The sequence below is a fragment of the Podarcis pityusensis genome (genome assembly GCF_964106645.2).
Source record: "Podarcis pityusensis genome assembly, chromosome: 8".
NCBI classification, from domain to species: Eukaryota; Metazoa; Chordata; class Lepidosauria; order Squamata; family Lacertidae; genus Podarcis; species Podarcis pityusensis.
In genome coordinates, this window is record NC_138033.1 from 81,047,807 (window position 1) to 81,066,730 (window position 18,924).

Genomic DNA, 18,924 nt, shown 5'->3' on the forward strand with positions numbered 1-18,924 from the left:
ATGCACGGCGTGAAAAGAGCAGGCAGAGAAAGTTTTTTCTCCTGCCCTCGTAACGCTAGAACTTGTGGACGTTTAACGAAGCTGAATGTGGGAAGATTCAGCACAGCTGAAAGCCCTTTGTCATGCACCGCATAGTTAAAACTGTGGAACTTATTAAAGTGTGCTTATGAAAACATGCTGGCTTGCCAACGCACCATACGAGAATCCTGGGCACCGTAGTTTGTTAAGGGTGCTGGAAATTTCAGCTCTGCAAGCTACAGTTCCCTCTTCTGGGGGAGGGAGAGAAAATGTGTTTGAAATGTATGAAGCACAGAGGCATCTTTCTAACCTGGTACCCTTCACTTGCTTTCTGCAAAGCCCCCCCCCCCCCTTCTCAAAGTCCAGGTAGGGAGAGCTTTTCTATCGATCTTTTTCAAAACCTTCCAGCCACTCTGAAGCCGGTTCCTTCACAGTTACCGTATTTTTCGTTCTATAAGACGCACCAGACCACAAGACGCGCCTAGTTTTTGGAGGAGGAAAACGAGAAAAAAAATATTCTGAATCTCAGGAGCCCGAACAGCAAGAGGGATCGCTGCGCAGTGAAAGCAGCAATCCCTCTTGCTGTTCTGGCTTCTGGGATAGCTGCGCAGCCTGCATTCGCTCCATAAGACGCACACACATTTCCCCTTACTTTTTAGGAGGGAAAAAGTGAGTCTTATAGAGCAAAAAATATGGTAAGTACATAAGAAGGACCCGCTTGGATCAGGCCAAATGGGGCCCATCTACTCCAGCCTCCTGTTCTCACAATGGCTAACCAGATGCCCTGGATGGGGGAAGCCCAAACAAGCAGCAGTCTCCCGTCCTACCCAGAGAGCTTTAAAAAAGATGCCACATGCTTCTCCATGGGGTGAATCCCACAGAGACTCCAGTTTGCTATTCGATCCTTCCTGCGGAGGAAATGCTTTGCTCCAGATTGCAGCACGGTTTTTATTTTATTTTATTTGAAGGAGGAAATCACCGCTCCCTGTCTCAAATTATTTCCCCCTTTCCTACTTCTCTGCCACTCCCAGAGCAATCGAAAACATCTTCCTTGCGTGCGCGCACACACACACACACACACACAGCATGACAATAAGACGAGCACATTTCGGATATTGGATCTGAAAATGCCAATTACAGAACGAGTCAACACAGCCTCCCGTCCAGGGAATCTGACAGTGTCACGCGGAAGAACAGGCCTAAGTGGAAGCAGATGTCGAGCTTCCAAACCTCAACACAAGCCAGAAGCACACACATTCTCCAGCATCTGGACCTGGAAACACTGTGGTGTTGTTTTTTGCAAAATAAAAAATAGTAGGTGCCAGTAGCAACATCTGAGGATTCTGGGACTCCACCACAACTGGTTAGAGTGTGGAACTGATAATGCCAAGGTGGCAGGTTCGATACCCATATGGGGCAGCTGCATACAGTGGTACCTCAGGTTAAGTACTTAATTCGTTCCGGAGGTCCATTCTTAACCTGAAACTGTTCTTAACCTGAAGCACCACTTTAGCTAATGGGGCCTCTCACCGCCACCGCACGATTTCTGTTCTCATCCTGAAGCAAAGTTCTTAATCCGAGGTACTATTTCTGGGTTAGCAGAGTCTGTAACCTGAAGCGTCTGTAACCTGAAGCATCTGTAACCCGAGGTACCTCTGTATTCTCACAATGCAAGGGACTGGACGATCCACAGGGGCCCATCCAACTATACAACCTGCAAGGTGGGTAGCCACAATTTCCTTCTTGGCCCAAAGGAGGGATAAAGGGGCTTGCAGATGGAAGCCCAGAAGAACAGAAGACGAGCCCTGAAGGTGGATCAGGCCTGGCATCCCGTCCAGGGATTTGGGGGGCATTTACTGCCTCCCAACGGTGAGAGGAAGGAGAAGGTAGAGAGAGAAACTGAAGAACAAACACCAGGAAGAATGTTTGAGGGTAAGAGCTATTTGGCAGTGGATGGGACTCCCTTGGAAGGTGGTGGCATCTCCTTTGTTGAATGTCCATATCTCTTGGACTAAATGACCCTTGGCGCCCCAACTCTACATCTCTTATAGGGACGCGGGTGGCGCTGTGGTCTAAACCACTGAGCCTCTTGGGCTTCCCAATCGGAAGGTCAGCGGTTTGAATCCACACAACAGGGTGAGCACCTGTTGCTCTGTCCCAGCTTCTGCCAACCTAGCAGTTTGAAAGCACACAAGTGCAAGTAGATAAATAGGTAGAGGGAAGGTAAACGGTGTTTCTGTGCACTCTGGTTTCTGTCAGTGTTCAGTTGCGCCACAAGTGGTTTAGTCATGCTGGCCACATGACCCAGAAAGCTGCCTGTAGGCAAACGCCAGCTCCCATGGCCTGAAAGCAAGACGAGCCCATAGTCGCCTTTGACTGGTCTTAACTGTCCAGGTTCCTTAAATCTTTTTCTTACCTTACGGCTCTTATTCTCTCTCTCTCTCTCTCTCTCTCTCTCTCTCTCTCTCTCTCTCACACACACACACACACACACACACACACACAGAGGATAAGGCCAGACGCACTAAAATTAATGGGCCTGACCGAGTTAGTTGTGGCCATTCATTTCAACAGGTCTACCCATAAAGAAGGCTAATCGCCGAAGAATTGATGCTTTTGAATTATGGTGCTGGAGGAAACTCTTGAGAGTCCCATGGACTGTAAGAAGATCAAAGCTATTCATTCTGAAGGAAATCAGCCCTGAGGATGGAAAGATGGAGGGCACAAGGAGAAGGGGACAACAGAGGACGAGATGGTTGGGCAGTGTTCTCAAAGCTACAAACATGAGTCTGACCAAACTGCGGGAGGCAGTGGAAGACAGGAGTGCCTGGCGTGCTCTGGTCCAGGGGGTCACAAAGAGTCGGACACGACTAAACAACTAAACAACAACAACAACTCTGAGTTAGGGCCAGCACTGGATGCAACCTCGATGAAAGAAAGAAAAAAACCAGAGACAAAACAACAACTCCCACCCCCAAGTTCCCAGCCCCAATCCCTCGCAGGAATCACCTCTCCAACCACCTCTCCTCAATCCAGGGGCCCAGATGCTCTGTCCAGGAAAAAATAAATAAAAATAAAACCGTCCACTTTGGGTGCGAGTGAAACCCTGGCGCAAGGGAAGGGCATTTTGCGCCAGCTCCTTGCACACCAAGAGGTGATCGCTTCTTGTCTGGAAGAGCCTGGGGTTGCATCCTGACATTCGGAGGGGTAAGAGGGGTAAGAGGAGCCGTGTCTATGTGTGTGTGTGTGTGTGTGTGTGTGTGTGTTTGCATGCATCTTTAAAGCCCATCTGCTTGAGTTACATGAGCCAAAAGCAGGAACTGCTGTCTTGGGGAAGCCTTACAGGGAGCAGAAATCGGCTGTGGAGCCCAACGGCACAACCCCCACAGAGAGAGTACGGTACTCCAAACATGGCCTACACCGGGGTAGGCAACCTAAGGCCCATGGACCACAAGCGGCCCACAGGGGTTGTTTAACCGGCCCACGAGCCGCCACTGAACCGAGCCACCTGCTCTGTGAGTCCCCGCGCTAAACCGGCACAGTACGGCGCAGGGACTCGCTTCCGCGGCGCCGGAAATTGTGCCTGCGCAGACGAAGATGCTGGAAATCACGTGCGTGCACAATGCGGCCCATGGAGGGATCTCCGCTGGGGTGAACCAGCCCAGGCGAGGTAAACCTTGCCGACCCCTGGCCTACACCATAGATCTGTGTAATGCCATTATAATACTGGCACTTTTATTTTCAATTTGTTTCCTAATGGCCCCTAGCACGTAATTTGTTTCTTCACGGCTGCCGCACACCCCATGAGCTTATACAGGAAATCAGCGGTTTTTTGCGCCGCATCAAGGGACAAATGTCTTCCACATCAAGTTCTTTCCCTGCGGCCTCGGGTCAGACAGAAAGGGAGAGTTATTTTGCACGGCAGTGGAACAAATGCGGTCACATGCGTGGAAGCTGGCGGAGGAGAGAAACCAGCCCCAGATGTCTGAAACCGTGCAGTTGACACAGTTGACAAGAGGAGATAGAAGGTGAAGTAGAAGAATCCGCGCTGTTTCTTCAGAAAGGAGGGTTTCACAGAGGGCACTGACACTTGGGATTTTCTCCACAAAGTCCCCAGAATTAGGGGAAGCCTTTTCACACCTAACGGGGGATCCCCCGCCCCTGCAAATCCACCACTCAAGGAACAAACATCAGAAATAACTTCTGGAAGGTGGTAAGCTCTCATCTGTTGCAAGTTTCCAAACAGAGGCTGGATGGCTGTCTGTCATGAATTCTTCAGCTGAGATTCCTGCACTTGCGGGGGGTGGACCAGATGAGCCTCAGGGGTCCCTTCCAATTCTACGATCCAAAGGATAAACCCAGCTTTGTCTCCTGTGCGCCAGCAGCCAAATGGATACAGCAGGCCGTGCCCTTTCAACGTTTTCTGTTTTGTTTTGAGCCAGTTCCAGTACAGTGGTACCTCGGATTAAGTACTTAATTCGTTCTGGAGGTCTGTTCTTAACCTGAAACTGTTCTTAACCTGAAGCACCACTTTAACTAATGGGACCTCCTGCTGCCGCCGGAGTCCGATTTCTGTTCTTATCCTGAAGCAAAGTTCTTAACCTGAAGCACTATTTCTGGGTTAGCGGAGTGTGTAACCTGAAGCGTATGTAACCTGAAGCGTCTGTAACCCGAGGCACCACTGTATCTCCAAAAGACCCCTGGAGACTAGTACAGTAGTGCTCTTTGTTTTTTTCAAAGCCCCTGTTTTGGTGAAGGTGCAAAGTTCTGTGTGCAATTCAAACAAATTTTGCCGACACAGTCCTGACAATAGAAAGCGAAGGCAAGCTCAGTCTTGCTGCATTCCATCCTTCCCAAACTGCAACTTCCATCAGCCCCAGGCAGCACAACAGGAGCAGCTACAGCCCCAAGCATTGGTAGGGCATCAGACTGCAGGAGGCTCTATTGTATTCAAGCAGCTTCCCTGTGGCTTCTGCCGATTTCTCCTACCACACCCCCCATTTAGCACAAGAGTCAGCATGCTTAGCATGTTGGACTAGGACCTGGGGGGGGGCAAGGGTTCAAATTCCCACTTGGTCATATGAAGCTCAAGGGGTGATGACCTGGGGGGCTAGTCGCTGCCTCTCAGCCTAACCTACCTCCCAAGGTTGTTGTGAGGATTAAACGAGTGGGGAGAACTGTGTTTTGTTGGAATCTCCTTTCTGGAATCCAATGTCCTCTTGCAGCCCTCATGGAGAAGCCTTGAGGATTCCCCAAATCTAGTTCCAAAGTATTGCTGGGGAAGGGTAAAGTCGGGGGGGGTGAGGGGGGACACAGTGCAAATGTGTTTGGATCAAGGAGAGAGAAGGGGGTCACCAGCGTTAGAAATTAGCTAGGCGCCAGGCGCATTTTGCAACTAGCGCAGGTCCAATTGCGAACAGGTGGAGATTTCTGGCTGCCTACGTTGGTGACTGACATCTCCATCTGGCTGATCCCTCCAGCTTTCCTAAGCAGGTAAGAGCTTATTCACTGCGTTTATATCCCACCTTTTTCTCCAATGAGGCCATGGTTCTCCCCCACCTCCTCAGTTAAACCCTACAACGACCCTGTGAGGTAGGTTAAGAGGCTGTGACTGGCCTGAGGTCACCCAGTGATCTTCATGACTGCGTGGGGATTTGAACCCTGATCTCCCAGGTCCTAGTCCGTCACTCTAACCACTGCACCACACAAGCTTCCTAGAGTAATTCTGCTATGGGGCAGGTAGGTAAATAAATACAGTGGTACCTCAGGTTAAGTACTTAATTCGTTCTGGAGGTCTGTTCTTAACCTGAAACTGTTCTTAACCTGAAGCACCACTTTAGCTAATGGGGCCTCCTGCTGCTGCTGCGCCACTGGAGCACGATTTCTGTTCTCATCCTGAAGCAAAGTTCTTAACCCAAGGTACTATTTCTGGGTTAGCGGAGTCTGTAACCTGAAGCGCCTGTAACCCGAGGTACCACTGTACAAGGAAAGCAAAATGTCCACTTAAGAGTAGGATCTGAAATATTTTCCTTGAATCTTTAATTTGTTTTATTCTGGATTGTTTGATTTGATATTTTCAAGTGCTTTGAAGGTTGCTTTTTTAATATAAAGCAGTATAGAAATAAAATGAAATGAATAACAATAAATGTCACTGTAGAAGGAAAAATGACGTCCAGACATTCTGCTGTGGTGACTTTAACCAAGGTTTAAGGTGCCATTTGGTGATTAGCTTATATATCTGAGTTTCTAACACTGAACATCCATTGACATTTCCCCACCACTTGTTCCCTTCTTATATTTGGAGGTCTCCGAGGTGTTCCTACAAGCCCCCCAACAGCGCACTGTGTTAACAGCACCAACGCAGTGAGTTCAGCTTTGCCTCCCCTGGCTGGCAGAAGCTCTCCAGGGTTCAGAGAACCTGAGCTCCAGGTCAACTCCCAAACATAAGAGCCTCACGACGCAAAAACACTGCAGTTGCAATGCATGGGTGACAACTATCAAGAGGGTGGCACCAAGGTGACAAAGTCCACCTTGCTTGTTTCGGAACAAAGGAGAAATAAAAAACGACCTATGTATCACCGTTTCTGAGACGCAAGCCAACCAACAGGAAGCAACAGACTGGCTATTAATATACAGGTTGTGGATAGGAAAAGTGAGGCGGAGGCTGCCTGGACAGGAGTTAAGTAGGCGTTAAAATGTTCTTTTATCCAGAAGCGATTAACAGGCAGGCTGGGCCTGGTTATGCTCACTCGAGGGCTCAGGCGCTCAACCTGGGAGGAGGTTGCCACAGGCAGGGCCAAGCCCCAGAGTCTCTGGGGCAGCCCTCCTCCAGCTACAAATAAGCCCCAATACAAACATGATGGCTCAATCCAAGGGGCATTGGGGGGGGGGCACCCCACCTTTTTAGAAATCTGGCATAAGGAGAACAAGTTTGTACAAGCGTATCTGTCTCTAACAACTTCCTTTGCACAGGGGAGGAAAAAAACAGTTCTAAACACACTTTCTCCTATATATTTTTTTTAAAAAACACACACACAAATGCATTCCAAGTCTTTTCTCTGCCGCCTTGGAAAAAAGGAAAATGGGGAAACCCTGCTCACCTCGTTCGTCAGCCCAGCCCGTGAGAAAGACCAGCAGATCTGGGGGGATTTGTGGGACCCTCTCTCTCCTTCTCGCACCCCAAAATCACAGACGTCAAGAGAGCCTGGGATAGTTCAGAGTCCAAGGCAGCGACTGCAGGGCTGCCTCTTGTCCAGAGCTCACAGTCAGAGGGAAACGGTGCGAAAGGGAGATAAAGGCAGGCTTTGCCATTCCCAGGCCAGTGAATCACTTCCCCTGCCGGGATTTCGCAGTCTTTGCTGGAACCGGAGACACTGCCCACCCACAGCACTACCCTTATTAATCTCTTCCTCTCTGAGCTGGCTGGCTCCACACTTGTGGCTCTGGTGAAGGGGGGGGGGGAGAGAGCACCCTTTGCAACCTGCGGGAAAGAGGGAAATTGGCTAACGGCATTCCCACTCTCAGGCTCCGTCCCACAGAAGGCAGGCGTTGCAAGGGCAGATGGGGCTGCCTGCTTGGGGAAGCACTATAAGCTGAGCAGCTGCTTGGCATGCAGAAGGCCCCTGCTTCAATCCCCAATGGCTGCATCTCCAGGCAGGGCCGGGAAAAGATTCCCTGCCTGAAATCCTGGAGAGTCTTCACTGCCGGTTAGCGTAGGCGTTGAGCCGACTCTGTGCAAGGCAGCTTCCAGGAACATCCATGGAAACTTGTACAGGACAGGAGCTGGCAGTGCCAGCCAGCCTCTAGGCCTCGCCTACCTCGCAGGGTTGCTGGAAAGACGTTATACAGTGGTATCTTGGCATAATAATAATAATAATAATAATAATAATAATAATTTATTATTTGTACCCCGCCCATCTGGCTGGATTTCCCCAGCCACTCTGGGCGGCTTCCATAGAAACCAAAAATACACTAAAATATCACAGATTAAAAACTTCCCTGAACAGGGCTGCCTTAAGATGTCTTCTGAATGTCAGGTAGTTATTTATCGCTTTGACATCTGATGGGAGGGCATTCCACAGGGCGGGCGCCACTGTAGCTGGTTCCCTGTAGCTTTGCTTCTCGCAATGAGGGAACCGCCAGAAGGCCCTCGGCACTGGACCTCAGTGTCCGGGCAGAATGATGGGGGTGGAGACGCTCCTTCAGGTATAATGGGCTGAGGCCGTTTAGGGCTTTAAAGGTCAGCACCAACACTTTGAATTGTGCTCGGAAACGTACTGGGAGCCAATGTAGGTCTTTCAGGACTGGTGTTATATGGTCTCGGCGGCCGCCCCCAGTCACCAGTCTAGCTGCCACATTCTGGATTAGTTGTAGTTTCTGAGCCACCTTCAAAGGTAGCCCCACGGAGAGCGCATTGCAGTAGTCCAAGCGGGAGATAACTAGAGCATGCACCACTCTGGTGAGACAGTCCGCGGGCAGGTAGGGTCTCAGCCTGCGTACCAGGTGGAGTTGGTAGACAGCTGCCCTGAATACAGAATTGACCTGCGCCTCCATGGACAGCTGTGAGTCCAAAATGACTCCCAGGCTGCGCACCTGGTCCTTCAGGGGCACAGTTACCCTATTCAGGACCAGGGAGTCCTCCACACCAGCCCGCCCCCTGTCCCCCAAAAACAGTACTTCTGTCTTGTCAGGATTCAACTTCAACTTGCAAACAGGATCCATTCCGGAGCCCTGTTCGCATCCTGAATAGAATGTAAGACGCGTCTGCGCGTCACCGCTTCTGCGCATGCGTGTGATGTCATTTTGACTGTCTGTGCATGCACGAGTGGTGAAACCCAGAAGTAACGCGCTCCATTACTTCCGGGTCGCCGCAGAGCGCAACCCAAAAATACTGATCCTGAAGCATATTTATCCCTAGGTATGACTGTATATGGTTGTAGCTTTATTTGTGTGGCCCCTGATACTCCAAAATCTGAAACTGACATACACAGTATTTTTATATTTTTTAAAATAAAACAAACCTAGGAGGGATCACATGCTTTGACTCCTGCCCCTTCCCACATCAAGCAGTGTATAATTTTACATGAAATAAATAAGTGAAATTATAAAGCAGCAAAGGGGTAAAAACCATCCACTGCCATTGAGTGAGCGGGAGACAGATATAATCAATTTTAAAATGCTTGGTTGTCTTAGCCTGGCACTTAAAAGACGTGATGCTCGGGGCAGAAGGAGGGGTGGGGGAGGTCACAGACGGAGCAAAGGTGGGATATAAATGTAGGAATAATTTTTAAAAAAGAAATAAGCTGCCCCACTGGTCTTTCTAGCCACTGGCGCTCTCTCAAAATATTAGAATTTACAAAGTGGCGTAATGGGAACCTGGTGGAATGGAGAGAACTGGTGGGATGTGGTTTTCTCCAGATACAGGGATGGGGAAGGATGTAGCTCAGGCCAGTGGATCAGACCAGTGGCCCATTTGATCCAGAATCCTGCTCTCACAGTGGCCAACCAGACACCTGCGGGAAACCTGCAATTGGAGCACAACACTCCTCTCCCCTCCTGCGGCTTCCAGCAGCCGATTCAGAAGCACCACACCCTCCAACTGTGGAGGGCCTGTGCTAGAAACTCAGATACGCAAGCTAGACCCCAAACTGCTCCATAATCCTAGATTGCAGGTGCCAAAATGGGATGTCTAGTTGCCATTTGGGGACACGATGGCTCTAAAAGTCTTATTTTTCAAGCGATGGACTGGCTGTGATTGATTCTCAGTTAAAACAACTTGCTAAATCAGACGGCGATCTTGAGCTAGGTTAAAAGCTTTCAGAACTGAAAGAAGAAAAATCACTCGATCCAAGGGCAGTCCCACATATATACTGTCCTATTCCGACCTCTTTTTCTTAATGGTGACACGGACCATTAAAAATGTAAGACTATTCTTCACAACTGTGAGCAGGGCAGTCGGGTGGGTTAGGGGAAGTGAAGACAGGCTACAACCAGTGCTTTCCCCCCCAAGGGGTACTCAAGTGTACGCAGCACCGGCACCTATTTTTCGGGGGGGGGGGGGAGTGCTGGCTGCAACAATTAACTATAACATTGTTCACTGCTCCTGCTCAGGCTGCACAGAAAAGGCATTCAGGTTCCTGAAACTCATTCTGATAGATTTCTACAGGATGTGGTGTTAAGTGTGTGAAGGCAGTCCAGATCCAAGGTGTGAAGGCACCTCCAGATGGAGATATCAGGCTCCATTCTGGTGCCCAGGTATCTTCACTTGGCTGCAAGTGGCCAATAGGTAAAGGGGTAAAGGGACCCCTGACCATTTATTAGGTCCAGTTGTGGACGACTCTGGGGTTGTGGCGCTCATCTCGCTTTACTGGCCGAGGGAGCAGGCGTACAGCTTCTGGGTCATGTGGCCAGCATGACTAAGCCGCTTCTGGCGAACCAGAGCAGCGCACGGAAACGCCGTTTACCTTCCCGCCAGAGCGGTACCTATTTATCTACTTGCACTTTCGACGTGCTTTCGAACTGCTAGGTTGGCAGGAGCAGGGACTGAGCAAGGGGAGCTCACCGCTGACCTTCTGATCAGCAAGCCCTAGGGCTCTGTGGTTTAACCCACAGCACCACCTGCAGCCAGGTGCAAAATGCGCCTGGCAAATTTCGAACACGGGACTGGAGGCAGAGCATAGCCACTGTGGCTAGTAGGCCTCAATTGTCCTCTCTTCAATGAATGTCCTTGTCCTCCATGATGTAACAGCCAATGGCCCATCTAGTCCAGACTCCTGTTCTCTTAGTGGCCAACCAAATGCCCATCATGGAAAACCTGCAATTGGATTCAGAAGGATAACTGCCTCCATCCAGCTGCTGTTTCTAGGAGTCTCATCTTCTATACATCCTCTTGGCTTGGAGAGGGAGAGGAGGTGCACAGTGCCATTTGCAACGAAGCAACAACTTTGCTGCAGGGAAGCTGTCCCCATCACCAAAACCTCCCCCTAAGCACACCCAACAAGGCTCTAGCCCAGTGGTGCCTTGCGTGCAGAAGGTTGCAGCTTCAATCCCCCAGCAGCATCTCGAGGTAAGCCTGAGAAAGGCCCTCCCACAATCTGAAACTCTGGAGAGCTGCTGCCAGTCAGTGTAGACCACACTGAGCTAGAGGGACCAAGGATCTGGTGGCAGCTGAGAAGGGAGCTTTCTGTGTCCCAGCACAACTTGTCTCTTTGTTGTTGTTCCCGTGAAAACAACTGAAAAATAGCTTGCCTGAGGGGTTTGGTATCTAAAGCAGCTGCCTCGCTGCCTCGAGCAAAACTTCCGCCTCTCCTGAGCCTTACCTGATGGACCAAGGGGAAAAGAGAGCGCACATGCAAGGCGTCCTCCCTCCTCTCCCCACCTCTTGGATCGGTGCCCCAGAAGCTTGGCTCTGAGCGCCAGCCGCCTTGGCTCAGGCAAAGAGCTTTTGCCACCTGCCAGGCTCATTACACAGACTTACGGACTTACGGCTGTGCGTGGAAATGCCCAGCCAAAACATCTCCCCCCACCCTTGCTGCCAAACACACACACACACACACACACACACACACACACACACTTAATCAGGTCGCAGCCAGCCAGGAGGAAGTCAGCCTCTGGAACAGCCAAGGCAAGCCAGGGCTGGTTGGGTAGTGAGGAGGGACTCCGGCGAATGGAACAAAGAGATCCTGGCGATCCCCCGATTCCTAGAAGATAAAGTGTCCTCTCTGAGCTTTGGCGTGGGGAAGAGGAGTCTAAGGAAGTTTACGCAGCAGTTCCTCCACTGGCAATCTGCAAAGCCACATTGGGGGCTCCACTGACCCACACTGAAAACACATCCCCCTGCCTCAAGCACATCTTCTAAAGGGAAAATGGGATGTAAGGGAGCAGAAATTTCCATCCTGTTCTGTGCTCATTCCAACCCACAGTGTCTCCCTTCTGCTACGGTTCGGCAAAACCTACACTGTTGTTTGCAACGAATGTGATGAACTACTTAGCCTAATTCAGTGCATCTCAGCGGAAAGGGAAAAATGACACAGAAAACTTTACGTAAAGTTCGTGGGCTAGGAAACAACAACAGCAAATTTTGCTCCAGAACTTCCAGCGAAAATGCCAATCACAATCCACTCCTGTTTCCGTTCCTGGCAGAATTCTCCAACATTGCTAGAAGCCAGGCGTGGGACATTGTCGGGAGGGCAAGCCTAGATCAGAAGGAAAGGGAAATAGTCCTCCCCCAAGGCACTGAACAGGGCTTGTGGATTTCGTAAGGAACCTCAAAACCCTCAGACATGGGAAAAGCCAATGTCAGACAAAAGGGCAATGTGGTTCCTGTGCAAACCCTAAAGCTGTGCACTTTTGCAACACAAACTTCTCTCCCCACCTCCCGTCCTGCCCGTGTAAACTTAGACCCAAACAATGAAAGAGATCCCATCTCAGCTCATTCTTGCCATTTTCAATTCTACTAATGTTTGTTTATTCTCCTTTTCTGCACACTTCTCTGGGTACCTATTGTTGAAGAGCAGGATATGAACACTGGGGGGAAAAAACAACACTTTCCCAAGCGCCACCTAACGTTTGTTCAGCATCTGCAAGGAGCTCCTCTTTCAGGACAGCAAGCTTTGGAACTCCCTGCCTCTTGACATCAAGTAATACTCGTTTAAAGTGCCTGCTTTAAAACTCTGGGCTGTATCAATTAATTTCAACGAGTCTACTCCAAGTAGGACTGATTCTGGGTACAAGCCTTCAGGGCATATTCAATGCTAGTCCTAAACAGAGCAGGCCTTCGTTGGATTCAGCCCTTTGCTTCAGCAAGCCAGCCCAAGCAAATCACCTCTAACTGATATTATCTGTATTTTTTATAAACATTTTACCCTGCTTCATGCAAAGTGCTTCCTTATTGCTATTACTGTGCAGTCTCCAAATTTTGTTAAACAATTGATTCCAGGGAAATGCAGAAGCTTCCAGTTCTAAGCTTGACCTGCTAGATGGCCAGATGAAAGCCAGCAAGTCCGAGTCTTGCTGAACACTCTGGGCTCATGGCAGAGCCTGGTTCCCCAAAAACCATACACTTCTGGGGTGGCCTCCCCTGTTATTAGAGTTTTTTTAGCGGAGTTTGGGAGGCCACTGTCATGAGATCATTTCAGTTGTGATTCTTGCATTGTAGGGAGTTTGATTAGATGAACCTTGGGGGTCCCTTCCAACTCTACAATTCAGAGTCTATGATTCTTGGAAACTCATTCCCAACACCCTGTTTCCTGGGGAAAGGCACTCCCTCCTGCTGAAAAATTCTGGACAGGAAGCAGGGGTTTTTTGGGAGGGGGAAGAGGCAGGGACTGAGGAGAGAGGGAAGCAGCACGCACACTAAGGCACATATAAAACTCCCTTCTCTTCCTCCCTCCAAAATCCTGGGAACTGTAGCAAACCCCCCCTCATGGAGCTATAATTCCCAGCACCCTCAAACTACAGTTCCCTGTATTCCTTAGGGGGAAATAACGTGCTGAGTCCCTTCTGACTGCTCCCATAGCTGCACCAGTGGAGAGGTTCCCATCCACAGCTTACAGAGCATGTTTTAAGCTTGCCCTGAAGAGAGGGAGGTGTTACACCAAAGGATTTCCCTAAGCTGGCAAAGAGAGGCGGCTTGGCTCCAGGGCTTTTGTTTTTGGATCCCTGAATCCTTACTGCACCTTCTGCTTTTGCCAAACACGAAAGAGTTGGGTGGGGAAGGAAATGCCTAAGCCAACAAGGCTTTGGAGACGGTTCTTTATACCGGTTTTGCAAATTGTTTTTGAACTGCTTGTCCCAAATTATGGAAGGAGGCAGGGGTGGGTGGACACCCGCAACTTGACCAATGAAGGATTTCAGAGTACTTTCTCAAGGGCCTGTTAGGGCTGCACCCCTCCCACAATTTGGAAGACGCTGACCACCCACTCCCCAAAGCCAGCTGGATTCAGCTCATGTCTGCCCTCATCAGCTTAGGGCAGCCTTCAAAAAGTGCAAGGCTACCAGAGGCCCCCAAATTGCCTTTCTCCGCGGAACGTCCCCCGTCAAAATCCATGGCTCCCTTAAAAGCAACTTGTGTTCCTCACCCACCCCAAAGGAACAATCCAACTGACTGCAAAAAAGAGGAATGCATCAAAAGTACGGCTTCATGAGAGCTTTTGCATGAGTTACTTTTGCTAGCAGTTGCTTGCATTGGGGGGGGGGGACGACCACATGAAATGCAGGGCTAGAGTATCCAAGGAGACCCTCTTTCTCTAGGAAAGGATTCCCCACCCCAAAAAAGAACAGCCAGGCTTGGCCTTCCTGCTCATCCCTCAGCCTCTGCCTTAAGGCTTTTTTAAGCCTGGCTGAAGTCCAAGAGGCTGGAGGGCTACCCTGCTCAGTTCCTCTATACCTGAAAAGGTGTTTCAAGCGTCACAGGTAGGAAGGGTGCCACTCCGCCTCTCTTGCCCCCTCCCGCCCCCGACAACCCACAAAGCAAGGGGACAGAGAGAGAGACAGTGTGGTGCAGTGGTTAAAGCACTGGACTAAGACCTGAGAGACCAGGGTTCAAGCACCCGCTCAGCTGGGTGAGATAGTGGACCAGTCACTGCCTCTCAGCCCAACCTACCTCACAGGGTTGTTGCGGGGTAAACAGTGTTAGAGATTCAGATAAATAATCTAATAGCCAAATGGCACCTTAAACCTGGGCTACAGTTGCCACAATGGAATGTCTAGGAGTCGTTCCCCCTGTTGATTGTTGTTGTTTTGTATACCACTTTATATTTTAGAGAACAAATCTCAAAGCAGTTTACAAAACATTAAAACATCAAAGAAAACAATCCAGCATAAAACTAATTCAAGCGCCAATGGAAATATTTCAGATCCACCTCTAATAAATTATTATTATTATTATTATTATTATTATTATTATTATTATTATTATGACATTTTGCTTTCCATTAAATTTCTGACTAATTTCAAACACTGGGGGAAATGTGGGGGTATATGGAATAAAATAAAAATAAAAATGAATGGGCACAGCTAAGTTAGGGCTACTGATTTAGATGGGTCCGCTTGATTTATTGCATTGGCACCCCAGGTTTGTCCTCCAGGGGGCTTAAGGCAGTGTGTGTGGTTCTTTCCCTGCTCAGTTAATTCCCACAACAACCTTGCAAGGTAGGTTAGGCCGAGAGAACGCAGTGAGTGGCCCAGTGTTACGCAGCGAGCTTCATAGCTGAGTGGAGGGTGGATGGATTTGAGCCCTGGTCTCTCCCCGGCTGACACTCTAAACCAGGGGTCAGCAACCTTTTTCAGCCGTGGGCCGGTCCACCATCCCTCAGACCATGTGGTGGAAAAAACACACAGTATGAACGAATTCCTATGCCCCACAAATAACCCAGAGATGCATTTTAAATAAAAGCAAACATTCTACTCATGTAAAAACACGCTGATTCTCATACTGCCCGTGGGCTGGATTTAGAAGGCGATTGGGCCGCATCCGACCCCCAGGCCTTAGGTTGCCTATCCCTGCTCTAAACACTAGGCCACAATGGTGTTGTTCTGATGGTGGATTCAGCACGTGCTCTTGGGCTGGGGGAAAAGACCGCAGGGGACGGCGACTCATGACGCTGGGGAGATGGGTGCCGCCTTTTCAAAGGGCCAGGCAAGCCCTGGCACACAGGGTACTCACTGATGCCTCTTGGCCCAGGCACAGGAGCACCAGAGCCCAGCTCTGCAAACAGTAGCCCATTATCGCCCATGCAAATGCGCCCATCTCCTGTCAATAGCTCCTTATCAGGGAGAGTTAGATAATTGTCATCCACCCACTTGCTTGCTGTTTGTTCTCAACCTGGCTTGGCTCCCTTCTCCATCATGGACTCAAAGATTTGTAGAGTTGGAAGGCACCCCAGGGCTCATCTAGTCCAATGCTGGAAGCTCGAACCCACATACCATGCTCTACTAACCTTTTTTAAAAAATTAAAAATTAAAAAATATTAAAACGTTTTCATAATACAGTAAGATAAAAATAAACTAAACAAAAACACACAGAGAAAGAGAAAATCAGCAAAAGGAAGCCATCCTTTCCCATGGAAGCCTCTGCAAACCTCCCAGAGCCACTGGGGCTGAGCCAGCATCACAACTGGGGCCAGATCCCTTCTACTTCTCCGAAAATAAAACTGCCGAAATCATAAGGCCACTATACAAATCTATGCTGCGACCGCACTTGGAGTTCTGGTAGGCTCGCCTCAAAAAGCATACTGCAGAGTTGGAAAAGGTTCAGAAAAGGAGACTGAAAGGAGATATGATAGCTGTCTTCAAATACCTTAAGGCAGGGGTCAGCAACCTTTTTCAGCCATGGGCCGGTCCACCGTCCCTCAGACCATGTGGTGGGCCGGACTATATTTTTTTTGTGGGGGGGGGGATGAACGAATTCCTATGCCCCACAAATAACCCAGAGATGCATTTTAAATAAAAGCACACATTCTTCTCACGTAAAAACACCAGGCAGGCCCCACAAATAAAGCAGAGGTGCATTTTAAATAAAAGGATATATTCTACTCATGTAAAAACACGCTGATTCCCAGACTGTCCGCGGGCCGGATTTAGAAGGCGATTGGGCTGGATCCGGCCCCCGGACCTTAGTTTGCCCACCCCTGCCTTAAGGGCTGTCACATGGAAGATGGATCAAACTTTATCTTCTCCTGCTCCAGAGGGGAAGACCCGAACCAATGGATTCAAGTTACAAGAAAGGGGATTCCGACTCAACATCAGGAAGAACGTTCTGACAGTCAGAGCACCCTCAGAAGGTGGTGCTCTCCTTCACTGGAGGTTTTTGAGCAGGGACTGGATGGCCATCTGTCCTGGATGCTTTAGTTGTGATTCCTGCATTGTAGGGGGTTGGACTAGATGACCCATGGGGTCCCTTCCAACTCTAGGATTCTAAGCCTTTCCAGAAAGTTGAGTTTTGATCTGTTTCACATCTACTGTCATTTCAACTTTTCAGATGCTTTATTGGGGTTAGTTTTTATCGGCAACTATTCTATTTTTATTGTGTTATTTTTTTGCAGAACAGCTTTGAGGGCTTTTTAAAGCCGTCAAGCGGTGTACAAATTTTAAAGACGTAAAGATACAAAAGAAATGCAGCGAGTCTGTTCTGAGCAGGACAAACCCCTTTATCTTAGGGAGCCCCCTGGAAAGACAAGCCATGGGAAGTGACGTTTCCAAGAGATACAGAGAAGCCCTGGAAGGCCCTTTTTTTTGCAGTTCAGGAGGAAAGCTCTGCACAGACTGAGCTACGAAATTTGCAGGCAACTACTGAGCAGCAGCCCCAGATGTCAGGCTCTGAGTCTGCCCCCCCCTCACTGCATGCAACCCCCCCCCCCCACTGTTTGGTTTCTCCTTGGCACAGTACAAACCCACGTCAACAAACTGCGTCAGAGCTCAAGGGTTGGGGGGTGGGGGTTGCTGATCTTTCCCTCCTGCTTCTCCACCCACCCTTTCCTCGCAAAACTAACTCATCCAACTTCAATCCGGGGGCGCGATAGGCAGGCGACTCTTTCTTGGAAAAGCAGGCCGCAAAAGTGGCCTCGCCGGGGGCTGGACAACAAAAGGGCCTCTGCCCTGCATCTGCAAAACAGCCTCCCTTGCGAGGAGCAAAGGTCACCAGGCAGACAGGCAAGCAGGCAAGCAAGCAAGCAGGCAGGCAGGCAGGCTCCCCACCACCACCACAGAGAGGGGGCAGCCTGAGCAACAGCCGCCATTCCTGGGGGTCTCTGCTTGCAAGGAGGGTCAGCAGCCAACCAAGCCCACAAACCTGAGAAATGTTCCTGGGACACACAAATGCACACACCGCAGGACTCCACTCTGACGCATGGGTGGGAAGGCACATTTACAGCTGCCTGCTCGTTTTTTTATAAACAGCTGCTCTGACTTTTTTTCATTCGTTTCTCTTTTAAAATAAATTCGTTTTTAAAATGTCACGGTTACTGAGAGGCTGCTCCTGCTGTTTCAGGAGATTTACAAGAAGAGAATCTCAAGAGCGATTTGATTTTTTTTTTTATTCTTACTCCAGTATTTTAAACTCTTCCTTCCTTGCAATCACTTTGCAAACTCTCCTCTATCCTGTCTCAAAATAGCTTCCTGAGTTGCCTTCAAAGGAGGAAAGTTAGAATATAAAGCTGGGAGCCTTCAAGGCCCTCTCCTTCCTCGGTTGCTGTCACTTGGAGGGCCTTCCACGGCGAAGATCAATGAGAATAGAAGGTCCAGGGAATCACATGCCCATTTATAGAAAGGTATCCCTGGAGGTTCTTCATCATATTCATACCCCAACTTTTCTCCATGCTCAAAGCAGTATATCTGTAGCCACAGCAAACCTGAAAGGCCATTGTCCAATACTAACACTCCAGAACAGCACTCCAGAACCTGGTGCCTTCCAGATGTTTCAAACTACAGCTCCCATCAACCTAAGCCATCTAGGGCTACGGCTGTGCTCTCTGGGAACTGTAGTTCAAATTTACCTGGAGGGGACCGAGTTGAGGAAGGCAGTACCTTCCTCAACAACTGCAAAACCTCTACATTTGTCAGAAAGCTACAACAACATGCCACTTTAAAAAGACAAAAAACGCCATTGTTTCTCAGCGAGAATTAACCTAATTGGTTTCTGTCATCAGGCTAAGCCTCAAAACGCTTTATGATTGCAAGTGTCCTTTGTTGCCGTCCTAAGCAAAAAGCGGAACGCTTTAAAAATCCTCGATCCGTCAAAACACCTGAGTCTACTCTCTGCAAGGCTATTCAAAACCTTTCATGCAGACTCACAAGTGCTATTTCCCTCCCAATCTTACAAATGTGACATTTTTGCACAGGGCATGCGGCTGGTCCCAAGGCCAGACTCCGAGACTGCGGCAGGCGGGACTGACCAGAACTGTCCTT

General features: G+C 49.3%; 1 protein-coding gene across 4 annotated transcripts in view; it reads right to left on the reverse strand.

The window, feature by feature from the left end:
* ECE1 (endothelin converting enzyme 1) overlaps window positions 1-18,924 on the reverse strand; it is a 76,877-nt gene that overhangs the window by 47,486 nt on the left and 10,467 nt on the right. The window contains exon 1 of one of the 4 annotated variants that reach the window (XM_081017364.1): window positions 7,119-7,366. The exons of the other annotated variants lie outside the window; for them this stretch is intronic. The gene's annotated coding sequence lies outside the window, so the exon portion shown is untranslated. Of the gene's footprint in view, window positions 1-7,118; window positions 7,367-18,924 lie in introns of those variants that run through there. 4 annotated transcript variants of the gene reach the window in all.